Here is a 13,002-nt window from a genome sequence, read left to right as displayed (position 1 = left end):
CAGATTAAAGACTCTTACTTGGACAGTGGATAATTTATTTCATTAATTGATATTAAGACCGCGAAAAATTGGATAGAGAAAGGAGCGAAGTCGGAAAAAGTAAATGAAAAGATTTTGTTAGCTACAGGTGAAGCTAACTGTAGTCTTGTGGTTATGCCAACTTTTTTCATAAAAAGGAGGAAATTTACGCATAAATTCTATGCTCTTTCTCACGCTTCTATTGAATTAGTGCTTGGTGCTGATTTTCTATCAGAAGCAAAGATAGATCTTTACCTTGCGAAAAATTTATGGTGCTTTAGCGATGAGTCGTTTCTTACAAGATTCGTAATTCCAGAGGATCGAGTGAAAACTTCAAAAAGTTTGTCAACATCAATGAGGGATAACGGTACTCTTTGTAAAGAGGGAAACGATGGTGCGTCAGGAAAAAGAAAGAATTCTTTTTTATTGCATCGAAAGCAAAAAAGGAATCTCAAGGATGGAGAACAGAGCCCGTGGAGTGCACTTAGCGCCCGTAGATTTAGCGCCCACATATAATATCGTGTACTTAGCGCCCAGAAAATATTTGATGCTTATCAGTGTGCTAGGGTTGACCAAAGAGAGAACTAGTTTATATGTATAAATGTAGTTTCGTACTCAAATCATCTATCCCATCCCCTCTCTTTTGACGACTAAAGAACAAAAATTTTTCACTTGAAAGATCCTGCTATACTTCCTGCACAATTGTCATGTCACTTTTAAAACCCCTTAGGGAAGTTGAAAGAAATGTGTTCTTTTCTTCCTCTTCTGTTCATCATCGTCAGCTTTAACACTGACTTTTCATGTACATATGTAATTACGTACAATTTAATTACGACTTAAGAGTATTACCATATCACCTATGAGATTTTCATATATGGATGTGAATTCATGTGCCAGCGTTATTTTAAAATTTATATAGTTTTAAATAATGATAATTACACGCACCTTAATGCAAATACTACTGCATGGAAAACAGCAATTATTTATGCACATTGCATAACTTCATTTCCTATCGTAAATACAGGGTGTCAAAAAATTCAAATGCCAAAATTTGCTGGGTAATTCTTTATATCAAATGAAAATAAAACGTTCTAATGAACATGTGTCAAGTGTTATAAGCCGCCCTAAACGCAATCAATCACATTTTAAACCCTAGTTTAAAAATAATGGAACATATCGTAAGTAGTTAAAGAAATTCGGCAAGAACTAGTATTTCCTCTATCTAAATATCCATACAAGGATACGCTTTTAACCCTAGGACCACGGGCGGTGATTAGGGGGGGGCAGTTGCCCCTTCACTTTTTGAAATGACCCATTAATGTATATAGTTTCATTTGGAAATATAAAGTTTTGTATGTATTATTGGTTCATAGAATACAAATGGTGCCATAAAATATTTGCCGTTCCATGAGTACGTATTGGTTATCTTTCCGTGAAGTTAAGAAAGCTACAGAAATTGCGTTTTAAAAATGCCACTAAAAATGGCCCAAAAATTAAGCTGTTGGAGCGAGACATTTCGAGCGTACTTTCATTTCATCTTACAAGGGCTCAATATGTTAGTAAGCCGCTTTGGATCTAATTGAGATATCATTTCGCAAGAAAAGAAGTCCTTCACAAGTTATTCTTTAATTGCACAAAAATTGACAGTTCCTAAAACAGTTCTTTTCTTGAAAAATTGACAGTTCTTTTCTTCTTTCTTATAGTAAGGAATATTTTGATTTGATTTTTTTCAGTTTAACATCCTGTTCAGCAGCGAAGCTATATAAGACGTGAACTTAATGATTAACGTAGAGTCCGAACCACGTGAGCTCCCTCTGGGAATTGAACCCAGGTCTCCCACGTCAAAGGGGCGTACGTTAACCGCTTAGCCACGAAGGAGCTCAGTAAGGAATATATAATTTTGCAGTGTAATATACGAGTTTAGGGGTGTACATACAGTTTTGTTATACAATTAAATTTAGTAAATTCAACATAATTCTAGGTTTTAGGATTATTTTGTATAACTGGAATGTGGAGTGACTAAGTATTGTTGAGTTTTGATGTATTCCAAGAAAATGAAAACTGTATGTAATGGCAACGAACATGTTTCGGGAAGCTGCAAAAGTATTTCTTTGAATGTCGTAGCATATGCTTGTAGTATTCACTGTCTTTCTAAGAGTAATAACACATATAATAACATGCGTGGAATTAAAAATATAAGTTGTTCATTAATTTCCAGTTTCAATATAACTTTTGCAGAACAAGCCTTATTTTCCATTACTATGATTATTTGATTAATATTATCCTTTGTATTTATTTGGTTTGCAAATTTGTTATTAAATAGGTCCCTAATCTGATCACACAATTTTCCAGACAGAATTTTAAGATGCATGATTTTATGATTTTTTGATTTCATGAGCAAGGAATCAGATCTCTTCTTACACCTTCGTTGTATAAGAGTACAAAGAGTTAGTATCTTGTGTTGCTCTTGTCAATTTACATAACGAAATATGAAACAAGATATACGGTATTTTAACTGAAAAAGATAGTTATACAGCCTTTAGTCTATATAACAGCCTCCTAATAGTTACACAGCCTTTAGTCTAACAAAGTGTTACAAGCAACCAGGAAAAGTAACATTGACATACAAATACTATATTCAGATCATGTCTTGCCTCCCCACTTTTAACGTTCAACCGCCGCCACTGCCTAGGACTACCAGGTGGGTCCATACTTTCTTTAATAATTACTAAGGCTTAGTAAGTATTGAGATTCTATGACATTTCCCTGGTTGTGTTCTTGTATTATGTTATTTAAGTATTATTATTATTATTTTTTTTTTTTTCATTTCCATGAGTTAAGTGATAGTTTTTAAAATTTATAGCATTGGGTACTGATGGGGTCCATTAAACATCGTTGTTTGTAGTCTCAAAGCTTTGAAACAATGTCGAACGGATTTAAGAAACCTACACGTAGTGTGTACGTTGCTGCACGTCCTAAAGCAGATGCAAGTTTTCAACTTGAATTATTGTGTCACGTAGACGCTCCACGAAACAATAAGCGTCGTATGCGTTTTTCGGAGATAAATAGCAGCAGTAGTAAGAAAGTTCGAGTAGCTGACCCAGGCTATACTCTGAAGGACATCAGAGCACTTCAATATCAAGAATCGTTGCAAAAGTTTAATAAGCAGTTGTTCAGGAAAGAGGACTCCAACCTTGGTGGACCGAGTTCGAAAGATACTTCCAGAAATCCAGATGCTGATGGCGATGATGGTTGTTTCTTGGATCTAATCGCTGATGGTGAGGGATTAGATAACCTTCCCTTAACACCAGGTAAGGATTTAGACGTATCAGGTATTGTGAGTGGAATTGAGACGGCAAAAAGGAAGTTGGACTTCTAGTGAACAGCAATCTGCAAGTCGGTAGTGCAGATAAACAAAAAAAAAAAAAAAAAAAAAAAAACGGTGGAAGTTTGAGTGAACAAGTGAAGTGAATAAATACTGAATTAAATTGGAAATTATTAATTTTTTTCCTTATGTTTTTTAAAAAAGACGGTCACGAGACTAAGTACTGAAGGGAAATTCTCCCTAAAAAATTTAAGTCGAAATTAAATGAAAAATTTGTTTGTTTTTGTTTAGTGATTGTGATAGTGTTGTGATGAAAAATTTTTGAAATATAAGACTGATCCGGACTATAAACTGAATACTCAAAGTAACAAGTGAGAATAATATTCTTTTTTCTTTCTTTTCTTTTTTTTTTTTTTTTTGTGATGGGGTTATATGCAAGGTACGTCTTGCGACCTTGCTGATATTAGATTCAAATATAAATGATAAATATTTAAATATTGCTCTATTTAATAATTGTGTTTATTTATAAGTTAGGAATCCAGGCCTGGAGTATATTAATTATTGGTATATATTTATTCATTTATTTTTATTATTATTAGTGTAAGGAAATATTTAATCAATTTATGTCGTATATTTATGTATATATATATTAGAGCATCATTCCCTATTATTTAAAAATTATTCATATTTTATTTACAGTTTAGCTAGTGCTAAATCGTTTCTTTTTCCATGCTAACTTTTTCTTTTAGAAGCCTGTCGAGGAGGCTAGCTGCTAAATCCATTGTATTTCAGTCTCCCTTACTGGGAATTTTCCATTTCGAGTAGTTGGCGCTAAAAAAAACTTTCTAAAGAACTTTGTTGCTATTTTTTTTAGCAGGTCAAAACGTATAAAAAGGCTGCCTCCCCTATCTTCGTGGCTGTGCGTTTTGAGGATTCCTGAATGTAGGATCTTGGCCAGCCATTCCGCTGCACTGGAAGTGAATAGTGCAGTTTGGAGAGAGTCCCTTCTAGTTTAGTTACTGTATAGACAAAATAGTGATTCTACTACATTACAGATACCTGCTTAAGCAATTGAGCTTTGGCCGTGAGGTAGGATATACAAATGATAGGGATTTAGGAAATAAGTTGTTTATTTTTAGATGCTTAATCCTACGCCTATAACAGAGGCTATTGGATTACTATTGCTTGTTTAGAATGGGAGTATATAAGCTTCCTAAGGGTCTATGGCGGAGGTGAGTGACGCACGTATAGACTCGAGGTTTTGGTTCCGTCCTAGTGGTGGAGGAACATTTATTTTGAAATCCAAATGCGTTTGGGTTCGATCCCTGCCTTATGTAATTATGGCATATTTAGGTGCTGTAAGAGATTAGAGATTTCTCACTGCAACTTTCATTTAAGAGAGTGTTAGAGTGAGTATTTAACCAAATTCCTTTATTTCCTTGAGTGTAAGGAAATTTAGAGCCGTGAGTAGAGGCTGACATCCTATCCCTAATACCAACCTATCCTATATAATTATATGCTTAAGCTAGATAGAATCCTTTTGTGGACTTAATTTGGAGTCCCAGAGACAGGTTTAGGCCAGACAGTGACCTTTGAGTCAAGGTCCCATCTTTAAAAGCAAGGAGTACGGTCCAGAAGTAACTAAATTCTGTAAACCGTATTTCCACAGGTCCCTGCTATAATAGAGAGTAATTTGATTAATAAGGAAATTAGGATTTCTAGAGTTTAGATTAAAATACTTCCTTTCTCCATTAGTTATTGGGGAAGGGTAAGAAGGAAGATAGAGTGCATATAGGGCGGAGTGGCGTCCTGAGTTAAAGTTAGTAACCTACCTTTTAATTAGAGTATTCTATTTGTAAATAAGCGATTAATCTCCTATTTAATTTCTCGAAATTTCATTTAATATTCTTTGATATGAGCCAAATACCCTAGACATTTTCGAGCAAGTACTTTTGTAAGGACGTAGATAGAAAGTTATGAATATTTAGAGAATTGTTAGTTTTTATCACTAATTAAACGGAATTGGTATTCATACTTGGAAGATTAAGAGATAAGAATAGGATCAATTTTTTTTCTTTCTTCTAGATTTTATTTACAAAATTGACAATTCAATTAAATCATTAGAAGTAGTGATTTATAAGATAACCCTAATTTAAGATCAATTAAAATTATTGATCAACTAATAACTGACTTTGATGAAGTAGATTACACTGTTATCAATTTACGGTGTCTACATTTAATTCATTTAAAAAGTTCGTTATTGAATTCTATATGTCTTTCTCTCTGTCTGTGTGTGTGTGTGTTTGTGTCAGGGGCGGATCCAGGACCGACTTCTGGGGGGGGGATATTCATACTGCTACTTTTAAGGGCTCTAAACTCTGGGATGGGTTTTATTCATATATGTAAAATAAGAAAGTTTCCTCTTCTGCGAGGGGACTGCCCCGATCGCCCCTTGTGTGTGTGTTATTTGCGAATTTTTCAATTTTGATCTCCCCATTCGATGGAGCATCAAAAAATATCTAAAAGAAGTGAGGCATTTTTAGCGTCACTTTAATACCAATACTAGTTATTGATCGAAAAAATTATTGCGTCATTAGTTATTTCAATTTAAACTTTTAAATAATTTAAATAACTACATATTTTTCATTTAATTAATTGCCTACAATTTGTATATTTTTCTAATTACTTTATTACGATTATAATTTATATTAATATAATTATATATATATTGTATTATCTATTGAATTTAATCAAATACATTTAATATACAATTTCATATACATTTCGAAAAAATTAATTCAAGTTTGTTCAGGCAATGTTATTCGAGCATTCTCAACTGGTTTAATATTAAGATCTATTTCTAAATAGATAAACCCAATCAGTCAGCCTGTTTGTAAAATTTGCCGTTGTATGCCGTGTTGGTGCCATCCAATTAATAACTCATTGGCTGCCCTTCTCAGAATAGAACGGGATGAGATGGAAATTGAAAAGACGGATGTACCTAAAACAATGGTAAACTGGTAGGACTAGGAAAAAAAATTATAGTCAGAATTGAACGCGAGACCTCTTCGAAGATTTACTCTGTTATGTATGACAGCTTCACATAGTTAAATATAACCATTCTTTTCCTTCATTGCTTTGTGGTTTATGATCAACGTTCTGTTTCCATCCAACAAAATAAGAACGAGCTTTCTTATCAAATGAATATCTAATTGTTGAAATTTCTGTATTCAAACAAGCATCACATGATTTTACGCTTGGACGCACTTTTAAACGAAGCACTTGTATTCACAGAATTCTTTGGTCTTGGCAAATTCTAGGAATTGAATTATCCTCAAAGTGACACATTTGGTAGTCTCAGTCTCACTATTGAAGAATGAATTGCAGAGATGTGAATCAGATCGCTAAAAATATTTCCGACAAAGGCATAAACCTCTGCAAATCCCTGCTAGCTACTATTAAGATATTTCTACCTGAGATGGGAAGGGACACAAACAAGTACCTCTGAACTCAAACGAGTCATTGGAAAATTCCACGAACAAAGAATAGTGTGACACCCAACAGTTTTACTTTTTTACACTTTAAAAAAAATTATTCTGTTCACCTGTTAGTTACATTTTTTCCTTCTAAACACAGAACGTTTTTAAATATGGATATATTAAATTACACAAAATACAGCCTAACTCCCTCCCTCGTGGCTAAGTGGTGCGGGAGATCGAAGTTTGATCCCCCGCTTGGTCATGTAGCTTAGATACCACGTTAACTTGTAAGTCTCGTTTCATATGAATTGGCTGATGAAGGGTGTGAGAAACCAAACAATAACAATACAATACAGGACATTTACCAATGGTTAATACTATAAAGGAAACATTTGAAAAGAAATGTAATTTGTCAGCATCTAAGATACCATCTTAATACTTACCTTAAAACTAAATCCTTAAAATAGAAACCCTTCTCAGCAGACAATGCGATCATTTCTTATTTTTCCATGACCTTAACTACTTCATTTACTTGAACATTTCTTAGAATATAATACATATTCTAATATTAGAATATAATGAATAAATAACTGAATAAATAACATTAGCTTAGAAGAATCTCAACTGCGTCGCGATAATACATACAAAAACTTTATATTTCCAAATGAAACTATATAGCGACATTAATGGGTCATTTCAAAAGAGTGGGGGGTAACTGTCCCCCTTTGCCCCCTAATCGCCGCCCATGCTATGATGTGTGGCACATTTGTGCGAAATTAATAATAATATGATTAAACTGTTTACCCACAACAAAATCCTGCTCGTTTTGCTGAAGTGGCTTTTCCTAAGTTTTAAAGGTTTCATATATCCTACAGTTTTTTCAGGCCGTTTTTTAATTTGTCCAAATTTATATTTCTCGTTTTACCACACAATCGTTTAATACTTGCACTATAATATTTACAATCAGTATGGCATCCTGTAACGTATTTTATTCCTAATAAAAATCATTGAACAACACAACATACAAACCCTATCTCACTGGCTTGCACGCGAACCTTTGGTGCATGGGGTCCTGGGGACAATTCCGAGTGGAAGAACATTGAACGACAGTAGATCGAATTCCGCGTTAAACCTATAGGTCCACTTCTCATATAGCCTCGCCGACGAAAGAGGACGCTAAACGGCAATCAGTCAACAGTTGCAAATTTCGGCTGCATAAACAACTTATGTCTTGTGGAACTTATTAAATTTATTTTGTTAAAGCAGCTCTTTTAACAAAATTTCAGTATTAACATGTCAGATATTTCTATTTAAGGACAAGAAAAAGCATATTATTTATTTTGTAACTAAATGATAGCTCTACCCACGTAGATTATAAAAGCAGAAACAATGAAAATCGATACAATAGTGACTGACATTATTTTAACAAATATCGATTCAGATAATAGTTTGGGCTGTCACAAAACTATCAAAAGTTAAAAATTCCGATTAATTATAACAACTTCATCAGCGGTGGACACTGGAGGAGGATGTGTGCTATTAATCAGCCCATTTCATGGGCATCCAAATTCACGAGCCCAACGCTCGCTAGCTCGGCATTCGCGCTCAACCGTTCTCGGGTTCAATAATTAAGCGCTACCCCGAGCGCCATTGAAATAAGTCAGCGCGAGTTCATCTGAGGGAAGTGAGCCCGAGCACGATTCCCAAAGGAATAAATGAGCGAGAGCCCAGTTGAAAAAAATGAGCCCGAGTCCGAGAGAGTCCAGAGCAAAATGGTTATCTATGAACCAAAGTCATTCCATCAAGTCTCTTTCCATCTGATCTACTGCATTCTGATGGTTCTCTCATTGATTGTGTTTGTTCAGATATCAGCGCTCTTGTCATTTACTGCTGAATGACGTGAGTGACTGTCTGTCTCTCTACCAACACTCTTTAAACGTGACAGTGTAGTAGACACTTCTTATCTAAAACGTCTCCAGCACAGGGAGGGCAACAATGAGGCACACTTACTTCTTAATGTAGCGCTATTTCTACCCGGAAACTTTCATGGGAAAAATCAAATATTATTCTTATTTGCATTATTATTTTTTATAATTATGTACGTACACACGAGAAATTGTCTACTCCAATTAATTGAAAGGAAAAATACGATTAATGTATAACCTTGCTATGACACTAACTTTTCATCTAGGGGACATGGCAGATGATATTTTAAATTTTGCCTCTCTCCAAAAGAGGTCAAACAGCAAACTCCAAAACAGTTGCTTTTAAGGAAGCTTGTCCTCCTCCCTCGCGTGCCCTCGTTCTCCTGAAGGAAGTTGTCTCTAGCCATCGTGCACCCTCGCTCCCGCAGTAACACTTGGCCCTCACCCTCGTTCACCCTCGCCCTCTTCGTCGAAGCTTTTCCTCGCCCTCGCGCACACTCACCCCCGCCATCGAAGCTTGTCCTCGCCCTCGCGCACCCTCGCCTTCTTCGTGAAGCTTTTCTTCGCCCTCGCGCACCCTCACCCTCGCCATCGAAGCTTGTCCTCGCCCTCGCGCACCCTCGCCCTCTTCGTCGAAGCTTTTCCTCGCCCTCGCGCGCCCTCACCCTCGCCATCGAAGTTTGTCCTCGCCCTCGCTGCCGAAACTTGTCCCCGCTCTCGCGCACCCTCACCCTCTTCGTCGAAGCTTTTCCTCGCCCTCGCGCACCCTCGCCCTCGCGGCCAAAACTTGTCCTCGCCCTCGCGCTCCCTCGCCCTCGCGTCACTGTGGGTAAGGGAACTTGAAGGTGAGGGTGCCCTCGAGAGGGTCATTCTCGCGAGGGTGAACATCTCTGGTTGATTCAGAATCTGACGTCAAAATTACAAAATTCAAAACGGTGGACCCAACATAGTGATTACTATTACAAAATGTCTTCTGGTTTGAAATTCTCTGCAGTTAGCCAAGAATAATTATAGTTGGCAGAGATTACTGCGAGGATGTTGCAGACCAATTTGAAACTCCTTTCTGTACTCATTTTAATAGGATTCTTTATCCTTTATCCTTTAATGGGATAAAGTGAGTCTCTGCACCTCTCAGTATAGCGTTTACAGCGACACAAACAGTAGAAAGTATGGCACAGTCAATAAATCTATGACTCACAGCTACATCATACAGTCTTAATTTCTGAAAATGGTGTTCTGTTAACACCGTTGTTAATTATTTTGCAAGAAAAGAATAGAACATTTGGCCCTATAGTCCAAAACAACCTCTTTTAATCTGAAAATCTTCTTGGGAAAGAATCAAATTCGGGAAAATTAACATTAGGTCTTTGGAATCATGGTCTCAAGTGGTTTTTCTCCCAGCGTCTAATGCAAAGTCCATTTTGTTATTAGATTCGTGAAGTGGTTACAATTATTCAACTTTTGAACCTATTTTACGAACAAAAGAGTACCTCAAAATAGAAGCCATTCTGCACTAACAACTGGTAGGATTCAGCCTCTTGATGTGTTCGTCTTTAGGCCGTGAAAAAAAAAAACTTCTTGAGACACTTTCCTGATATTGTCCTCTACAACTAATTTAGATCCAATTCACTGATTCATAATCAGTTTTCTTCTCCCAGATTTACAAATCTTATTAGATATGCGTGGTACAAAAACAGTTATTTGAAAGAAGATTATACTGCATTTTGCGATTTGTCACAGTTATTGCTGTAATAAGGTGAGCTTGGTGAGCTGTAATAAGGTGAACAAAGTTTATGCATCACATACTATTTTTACTAAATATCATTACTGTGAAGAGTTTTCTCAATAAATTCATAATTATAAAAATTGAGGATATGCGAGAGGCGAGGGAAGTTCTGCAATAGTGAGAGGCGAGGGGACTCACTATACATAAGCACCCCGAATAGGGAGAGGTTTAGAGACTAACTTTAATCAAACATTCCGTTAAAATATAGGGGTTTCAAATCAATAGAGAGATATTTCGAATCGGTCTGCAACCTTCTCGTAATAACTTCTGCCAACTATAATTGTTCTTGGCTAAGTGCAGAGAATTATAAACCAGAAGACATTTTGTAATTGTAAACAGTCTATTGGATCCGCCATTTTGAATTTTGTAATTTTGACGTCAGTTTCTGAAGCAGTTGTCCTAAAAAAAAACCCTGACAGTTTGTTTTTCTTCTATATTAAATTATTGTTTTCTGTCTATGCTCATAGACCACCCCTAACGTTCAAAGGGTGGTTTCAAAGGGAATACGTGTCGATTATTTGTCGATGTTCTACAAGTATGCAAAGTTTAATTCAAATCGGTGAATGACACTTCCGTAAGTCTCCTTGTTAGTGTTCAGAAAAGTTTTCTCAGCTTCTGGGTCATTTCGTCCGGTGTAAACCTAATTGTAAAGTACTTTTGGTTTTAGATGAGCACAGTACACGTGTCAAAGATCCTGGTGTATTAAAGAAAGCCTCTAATGCTCCCACTACACAGTACTCAAAATTGTCAATCTTTAATGTATCTTTCTTCCGCAGTTTGCAAAATAATCTCAACTTATCTTATGACAACTTCATTGATAGAAACCCTGGCAAAATGTTGCGAAAGAAAACTATGAGAAAGTTAGTTTCAGTTCAGCCACTGTTGGATTCTTAGCATATGGATTCAGAAAACGATTATGCTAAATTGTGATTTTCGATTATTGATTATTATGCGTAGTGAAATATTGAAAATGATATGTTAAAAACAGGTTGAAAACAAAGTTTGTTATTAACGATCTTATATTGTTTCAGTGTTATTGTTTTTCAACTTAATTTTAATGAATTGCAGCTAAGTTTGCAAATATGTCATATGTAGATAGTAGAAACCTTTGCGTTTTATGTTTGTTGTAAAGGACAGTGTTTTCAAAGATGTAAAGGATTTCATTGTTTATATAGTGTCGAAATCCCCCATAGTAAACATTGAGTTCTCCAGCAAGAATTCCAAAATCTACTGATCCGCACCATTCCGTTTACGTGTTCTTGCATTAGCAAGTACTGCATTCACTGGCAAGATTTTGTATTTTGTAGCTAGGGCAAAGATTATAGTCAAGTATTATCGCTTTTGCAGAATAAAATTTTCGTAACTTTCAGAGTAGTGTTGAGTTGTTTCTTAATGTGTCGAAATGTCCCTAAATGACCCTACCTGATGTACTTTTCTATGTACAGAATAATCACAGATGGCAGAGTTAGATCGTTCAAAAGAGAGTGTTACTTCTGAATTTAATAAACTATCATCTAATTGCATTCAGGGGCGGATCCAGGGGGGAACGATCGGGGCGATCGTCTCCCCCAGAAGAGGAAACTTTCTTGTTTTATATATATAAATTAAATCCATCCCAGAGTTTGGAGCCTTTAAAAGTAGCATTATGACAACCCACCGCTCCCCCCAGAAGTCGATCCTGGATCCGCCCCTGATTGTATTATGATGTAATCTGTTCTTCTTTGCTTTTGAAACAATAGAGGACACTTTTAGCACTTGATTTAGCTAGCTCCCTAACAGTAGTTAATGTTACGTATTTTTTTTTTTTTTTTTTTTTTTTTAAGTTTTGTTGAAAAATAATTCATTCTAAATGTATTTTTATGAAGTAACGTATGGTCCACCTCAAACACTCCTGAGTTGCTGGACTCCAAAACCTGTTATATCCAGACCAAACCGGATTGGACCTGATTAAACCACTCTACTCAGTTAATGTGAACCCATTTTAAAGTCTATGTGCACAAGAGTTGGCCACATTTCTAAAGACTTTCTTTTCCTGAATGTTTTGTACCCACAAAGCTACTTATTTTGAATTTCACGTACTTCTAAGACAACTTTGCATCTCGAGATTGAATAACGCTTAGATTTTTTCGTTCGTTTTAAGGATTTGAATGGTTATTCTTTCTCTTCTTTTTAATAGTGGCTCATTTTTTGGGCATTTATTCATAATTATTTACTTTATTTAAATCATTCGACGGGAGAACTGGGTACCCCGCCAAGGTCACCTAAATAGAACCAAAGTTCCAGAACTTAAGCCATAATATTCATACTAGGAATGATGAACTTCAGCTTCTGGTACCGAATGCAATGCCATATCTATGTTACTACATGTATATTATTATTCCCAATGCGTTCAAGTTCCATTCTGTAGTTTTTGAGTTATCCCAAGGTGGATGTTTGAGAGCTCGCAACATCTCAATCTGACCTCTTCAC

Source organism: Thermobia domestica, chromosome 5 (genome assembly GCF_964235325.1).
Source record: "Thermobia domestica chromosome 5, izTheDome1.hap1.1, whole genome shotgun sequence".
NCBI classification, from domain to species: domain Eukaryota; kingdom Metazoa; phylum Arthropoda; class Insecta; order Zygentoma; family Lepismatidae; genus Thermobia; species Thermobia domestica.
This window is presented reverse-complemented; position numbering follows the sequence as displayed.